Source organism: Suricata suricatta, chromosome 1 (assembly GCF_006229205.1).
Source record: "Suricata suricatta isolate VVHF042 chromosome 1, meerkat_22Aug2017_6uvM2_HiC, whole genome shotgun sequence".
NCBI classification, from domain to species: Eukaryota; Metazoa; Chordata; class Mammalia; order Carnivora; family Herpestidae; genus Suricata; species Suricata suricatta.
Window position 1 is genome coordinate 28,190,663 of NC_043700.1, and position 7,506 is coordinate 28,198,168.

A 7,506-nucleotide genomic window follows, 5' to 3' on the forward strand; every position below is an offset into this window, starting at 1 on the left:
TCTGACATAAACCACATTTTGCAGGTCCCATGAGATCTTGCCTCATCCTTGACAGCAATCTAAAGAGTAGATCTGGGGCTGTAGAAAATTCTCCTGTTTCCGTCTTTTCCTTCTTGCGGAATTTGGGGGTGTTTTCGCAGAGTTACCAAGAAAACATTCCAAATCCTCCTCGAGGATCACATATCCCTCACCTTATGGTTGATTCCCAGAGACCAAGCTTAATGGGACTTACTTCCTTCTCTTCTTTCTCCTCCTCCCTCCCCTCCTTCATAAAACCTGACCTCAGTGATCGAGCGATTTAGGTTAGTCCATTTGGCCCAGTCTTGGACAGGAGAACAAAAGTGCCGTTTTTATCGTTTTTATCGAGTGACATAACACTAAGAAGATCTTTGTATCTGCCCTGCTTGCCTTTGTTGTGCATGAGCCCTGAAGTGGCTCCTCATACAAAAGGAAATGATGGTCAGGCTAACAACAAAGTTTAAGGTGGTATGAAATCCGTGATGAAGAGAATGGCTATAAAGGATGAGCTCAACAATTATAGTCACTCTCAGCAAAAAAAAAATAAAAAATAAAAAATAAAAAAAATACAAAACAAAAAACAAACAAAAAAACATTTAAGGAATGTTTATTTCAACTTCTGGTAACCCAGTCCTCCTTTCCACACATATTTCCTAAATAATACTTCTTTTCCCTCCTGTGTGAAGAAGCTACTGTATTAGGGTGTGTGAGTAATACAGCCTGGGTGAGCTTATGAAATATTGTAGGAAATCTCAGTATTAACAATGATAGCTAACATACACAAACTGTTTACTTGTCTAAGACTAATCACCTAGTTAGTGGTGGAGCTGGAACTGGGTCATGTGGTGGATGGATGGGCAACATTTTAACCTATTGCCAAACTACTTCCTAAGATACTGAATTATTTTATATTCCCAAAAGCAGCAGGCAAGAATTCAAGGAAATCACATCCTTGCCAACTCTTGGTATGGTCAGACATTTGAATTTTTGACATCCTAATTTGTGTGTAGTGGCATCTCATTGTGGTTTTAATTTGCATTTCCCTGGTGACTAATAATGTTGAGCATTTTTCCATATGCTTATTTGCATATGGATATGTTCTTTGGTAAATTGACTATGTAAATGTTTTGCCCATTTATTAATCAAGTTGTTTTCTTAAACTATTGAGTGGCAAAATTATATATATGTGTGTGTGTGTGTCTGTGTATATATATATGTGTGTATGTGTGTGTGTGTGTGTGTGTGTGTGTGTGTGTATTCTGTATGCAAGTTCTTTAACAGATATGTGACTTACAAACATTTTCTGTCATTCTTTGGTTTACTTTTTCATTCCCTTAACTGGTTTTTGTTATTGTTGTTTTTGCAAAAAAAAATGTTAAATTTGATGAGGTCAAGTTTTTCAGTTTTTTTCTTTCCATTTGTCTTTTGCTGTTGTATCTTAAAAAATTTTGCCTAACCAAAATAACAAGGATGTTATCTTCCTTTTTTTTTAAATTCTAGACAATGTTATGCTTTAGGTTTTGTTTTATATCTGTGCTCCACTTAGGTTAATTTTTACATATTATATAAGATATAGATCAATGGTTTTATTGTTTTGTTTTGTTTTGTTGCATATGGCTCTCTGATTATTCTAGCTTCTTTTGTGAAAAGATAATCTTTTCTCTACTGAATTACCTTTGCACCTCTGCTAAAAATCAATTGACTATGTATGGGTCCATTTTTGGTATCTCTTTTCTGTTCCACAGATCTCTTTACTTATATTTATGCTAATGCCACACTGATACGATTTCCTTAGCTTTATTATAAGTCTTGAGATCAGGTAAAGAAGGTAATTCCTCCAACGTTGTTCTTTAAAAATTGTGTTGGCACTTCTAGGTCCTCTGTTGTTTTCAGAAGATGTTTAGAATCAGCTTGTCAATTTCTACAATGTCTGCTGGAATTTTGATTGAGATTCTGTTGCATCTAAAGATCAGATTGAAGAGAGTTAATAAGTTAATATTGAGATTTATTTCTCAGCTGATGTTGGTTTTTTTTTTAAACTTCTTTCAACAGTATTTAAAAAAAATTTTTCATGCATAGTTCTTGCACAAATATTGTCAGAATTATCTCAAGTATTACATGTTTTTTATGCTACTGGTGTAGATTTGCTGAACACACTCATTAGTTCTAGGAGCCTGTTTATAGATCACACAATATTTTCTATATCTACTATTTTACTAAAAGCAAAAAGGAGAAACCAGGCCATGCTTTCCACGGGGTGCTTGGAAATTCCTTCAGCTAAATACACAAGCTCACTGCTTACAAGTTCTACCTCCCACCCAGCACTAGAACACAGTCCTGCCAAGATTTCTGCCACTTCATAACAAGGAATACCTTTCCTCCTGTGTCCAAATATAACTTCTTTATTTCTGAGATGACACCAGAATTACCTCTAACATTCAGATTTGTAGCAACGTTCTGCTCATGGAGATATATATGTGTTCTCTAAGACAAAGGAAGCTTCCTCAGAGCTCCGCACACTTCTTTCTGATCCTCACAGAATCATCGTTCACGTCCATATTTCTACCAACTTTCTCATCAAGGCAATCCAAACTTTTTCTAGAATGTACCTCAGAACTCTTCTAGCCTCCTCCTATTACCCAGTTCCAACGTGACCTGCACATTTTAAGGTATTTTTATAAGTGGTAAAGAGATACCAGTCTTCACCTAACACTTTTCTTGGAAATCTCCCCAACTAAATAGGCAAATTCATCTCTTGCAAGTTCTACTTTTCAGCCAACATAGACCACAATTCTGCCACATTTTCTGCCACTTTATTACAAAGATCACCTTTCTTTCAATTTCTAGTAACATGTTTCTCATTTCCTTCTGAGACATCACCAGGACCCTCCTTAATGTTCACATGGTCACCATATTTTGTTGATAATGTATGTATTCTCAGAGCTGATAGAAGCTTTCTCTACTGTAGTCCTCACATTCGTCTGAACATTGATCAAAAGTTTAATCATCATACTTTCTGGTACCAAAATCTGTATCAGTCAGAAAAATAGGACTCATAAGATGTATACCTATTGTATATATATGATTTTTACATACAATATATGATGGTTAATATGTCTACTATATATGATTAATATCTAATGTCTTAAAATCGATTGTTTCTATACATTTCATCTATTTTTTTCAGTTTCAAATAGGAAGGCAAATCTTATCCCTTCTCCATTTTGGACAGAAATGGAAGTCTCATTAAACTTCTGAACCACATGTTTCTTCATTTGTAAAATGAACATAATAAAATCGATGAGGTTATTGTGGGTGTTAGTTTTAATATATGTAGGAAATTAACAGTGCCTTGTGCATAATAACTACTCATGGTGTTTGCTACAACTTTCAACAACATATTTTTGACATATTGTGATTTCTACAGGTCTATAATCTTTCCATTTATGTTTATATGGAGGCAATTTGACTTTAAAAAAAAAAGGTCATAATTTAATGGAGAGGGTGTGGTCAGTACCAGGTTATGAAACCGTATGTGGGTTCTGGACACTCATTTTCATCTTACTTTTGAGCCTCTGACTTTTAGTTCTAGTGACAGTTACTGTATTAGTTTCCAACATTATTAGAATCAGTGAATGAGCCCCTGTTACCATGTGCATTGTGGTTTAAAATACATCTCACTCTCTCCCAGCTAGCACTCACCTCTGTGGTAACACAGATTACACTTTATGTTCTTTCTCAATTACAGTGAAAACAAATTTATGTTCTTTCTTGGTTTAGTCTTATATATTAGTATTTCAACAACAATTATGTTTAGAAATCAAAGTATGAATTTACTGGGGGTGCCTGGGTGGCTCAGTCATTTGGGTGTTCAACTTCAGTTCAGGTAATGATCTTGCAATTTGTGGGTTTGAGCCCCGCATCAGGCTGTGTGCTGACAGCTCAGATCCTGGAGCCTGCTTCTGATTCTGTGTCTCCCTTTCTCTCTGACCCTTCACTGCTCGTACTCTGTTTCCCTCTCTCAAAAATAAATAAACATTAAAAAAAACTTTTTTAAAGCATGAATTTACTAACAACACGTGCTTTTCAAATTCTACACTCATCATGTTATTTTTAGCTTTCTTATGATTGTTCATCAAACTTTTTTCTAGAAGTATTTTTTTAAATATAATCTCCTCTGCTATAACACACAAACAAACGTCTGAGCCTGCAATGAGAGTTAGTTGTTGTGAGATCGATACACAGGGAAATACTTGTATACCACAGAAGTCATTTGGTTTCTATATGGATTATTCTTGGCTAGCGAAGCCAGTGTACTGGAGTAGAATGATTTCCAGTAAGAAAGAAATTAAAAATCCTCAGCTCAGGAGCGCCTGGGTGGCTCAGGAGGTTAAGTATCCAACTCCTGATTTTGGCTTAGGTCACGATCTCACAGTTTGAGGATTTGAGCCCCATGTTGGGCTCTGCGCTGACAACATGGATCCTGCTTGGGATTCTCTGTCTCCTCTCTCTGCCTTCCCCTGCTTGCTCTGTCTCTCTCTCTGTCAAAATAATAAACTTTTTTAAAAAATCACCAGTTCAGTGTCTGTGGCACAGAGCGATACAGCCTGGTGCTGTGTGTGTGTAGCCCCTACTTTACAGCAGTTTCTGCCTCTGGTGCCCAACTTCTTAGCAGCCCCGCCATTTGAGAACCCCACGTCTATTCCCTACTTCAGCTCCCACCAGTCAGCTTCCTTTACTGTGTAGCCTGCATTTCCACTCTACTTTGTTGGGCTTTTTTCTTTTTTTGAGGGGTGTTTTGTTTTATTTATTTTTTTTGTTTTGTTTTTATAACCTGCACTGTGACAATCCCCATCCATGCTGGGCTGCTTGCCTGGCCAATCCAAGTTATCTCCCTGGGTACCAATTATTAGTTTTGTTTGTATTCTGGTTGCAAAGTTCTATAGGTTTGAAGTGATCTATCCTTACTGATTTTTCTCATAAGTTCTGTTTTTATAGTGTGTGATTTTGCAGAAAATGAGGGTGGTTTTTTTTATGGATACATGTATTGCATTATAGTAGAAACACTCTTTCTGTTATTAGAAGTCTTTTTATTTCTTTCTTCTCTTCCTAAAATACAAATGTCCAAAAATAAAGCAATGTAATTCTTATTTGCTGTTTTTGTGAAAACATCAGGAAGGTAAAGTCAAAAACCTGAAAACAATAACAGAAACAGACAAACTCCTGTTTTTTGCCCTGATTATTTATACATTAGAGACCTTTAAACAGTAGGTGCATTTGCATGAGAAGAAATAGAAAATATTGATGGTAATTGGTTAGAAAGTATGAATAGTTTAAAACTTCCAATATAAAGTAAAACACATTACTTATCTGGTTTTTTTTCAAACCAACACATTGCACACCTTAAACGTATACAAGGATATATGTCAATTATATTTCAATAATAAATACGTAAATTTAAAAATAAAAAAATTAAGTGTCTTAATATAATTAGAACCTCTTGTTTATTGTTGCTGAGACACATATTTAAAATTCTCTATTCAACTGATGACCGGTTATATGATCTTGGTCACAAAGTGATTTTAGGTACGTTTTTGGAGCCACTTAAAGTAGAAGAAAAGTCATAAGTTTTTGCAGAACCTTTTCTTTCCAGGATTTCATTTTATTATTGAGTATCAGGTGTTATAAGATTTAAGTCAGTATTCTTTTCCCATATTATTTCCAGAAGTGTTGAATTTTCCATCTCTTTTGCATTTGAAAGCTCTAGGTCAGGAGAAAGAAAATTCTATCCATTCTTTAAGTACATTCAAGTACATTGACGATCTTACTTTGTAGAAAGCCTCCTTGCCTCCATCCCGTATCACCTGCCTGTACTCACACTGACACATTCCAGTCATGTCTTTATACCAGGACCCTAGTCAATAAACTGTGTACAATTGTCGTATAAAAGAGCATAAATACACAAATTGCCATGTGTAAATAAGGAAATGCTAATCACAATATTAAATTTACTATAAGATTTGTAATATTACTTCAGATGTCTATATAAAAACTATACTGGGGCACCTGGGTGGCTCAGCTGGTTGAGCGTCCAACTCTTGATTTTGGCTCAGGTCATGATCCCAGGGTCAAGGGATCGAGCCCCACATCAGGCTCTGTGCTAAGTGGTGGAGCCTGCTTAAGATTTTTCTCTCTCTCTTTCCCTCTGCCCCTCCCTTCCCCTCACTCGCTCTCTCTCACTAAAATAAATTTTAAGAAAGAGCTTTGGGACACCTGAGTGGCTCAGCCAGTTAAGCATCTGACTCTTGATTTCAGCTCAGGCCATGATCTCATTCTTTGTGAGATCAAGCTCTGCTTCAGGCTCTGTGTTGACATCATGGAACCTGCTTGGGATTCTCTCTCTGACCCTTTCTCACTCATACATATGCACTCTCTCTCTCTCTCAAAATAAACTTAAAAAGCATAGAAATATATAGAATATATAGAACAAAGAAAGCATAGTCTGTTAAACTGAACATCTGTAGCAAGTTAATGTCAAGAGATTCATTTCTGAATTCTAATTTCTCGTATTTTATTCTGCCTACTATTTGGGAGTTTGTTTTATGTAAGTATAATGTTGATAATAATCAGAATGGTTGAGGACTCTAGGGAAATTTCTAGCAAAAAGAGAAAAGACTTGGAAGAAACATGATCATTGTCTTGAATATTTTATTAACAGCTTTTGGGAAGAGGAAACAGACATGTATTTCATGGATAGCTACATGGAGGAGGAAACAGGGATATGTTCTGGATGTCTGCATGGAGCCCAGGCTAGTTGAGTCCAGGATCTCAGTCTTCATACTTGATTGTCTTACATTTAATAAAAAAATACATATATATGCCCTCAACACTCAATGTAGAAGATATTTGATAAATACAGCTCTAAGGTGAAGTACTCACTATGTAATGAATTAGCAAGGGTCAAGATTTAAAGATAAAGTAAAATAGATTTTTATTCAAAAAGTTATGTCTTGGGACACCTGGTGGGTCAGTCCATTAAGCATTTGACTTGGGCTCAGGTCATGATCTTGCCGTTGGTAAATTCGAGCCTGCATCAGACTCCGTGCTGACAGCTCCGAGCTTGGAGCCTGCTTTGGATTCTGTGTCTCCCTCTCTCTCTGCCCCTACCCTGCTCACGCTCTGTCTCTGTCTCTCTCTCTCTATTTCTCAAAAAATAAATAAAACACATTATAGAAAATTAAAAAAGAAGATATTTGTTGTAATTAAAACAAAGAGAATGAGCTGCCATCAGAAGTAGCCATCTCGCCATCACCACAAGTCCTGGAGCTCATGTTGGTTGTGGCATTTTCTCCACTGCCAGGGAACTCTCCTGTCATACCATGGGGCTTTTCCCCTGTTGATTTTAGAATTCTACAGCAATATAGTTTCAGGCTAGAACTTAGAAGCCTGGGAGAATTCCGGTAACAATGGTACTGTGGAGGCTACCCC

At 36.4% G+C, this 7,506-nt stretch overlaps 1 long non-coding RNA gene across 1 annotated transcript; it reads right to left on the bottom strand.

Moving 5' to 3' along the window:
• Positions 1-1,799: 1,799 nt before the first annotated feature.
• LOC115288537 lies at positions 1,800-5,934 on the bottom strand. The gene is made up of 2 exons (XR_003907064.1): positions 5,847-5,934; positions 1,800-1,980 (listed from the first exon to the last, which is right to left on the bottom strand). It is a non-coding gene; the product is annotated as an uncharacterized LOC115288537 (long non-coding RNA).
• Positions 5,935-7,506: the final 1,572 nt, after the last annotated feature.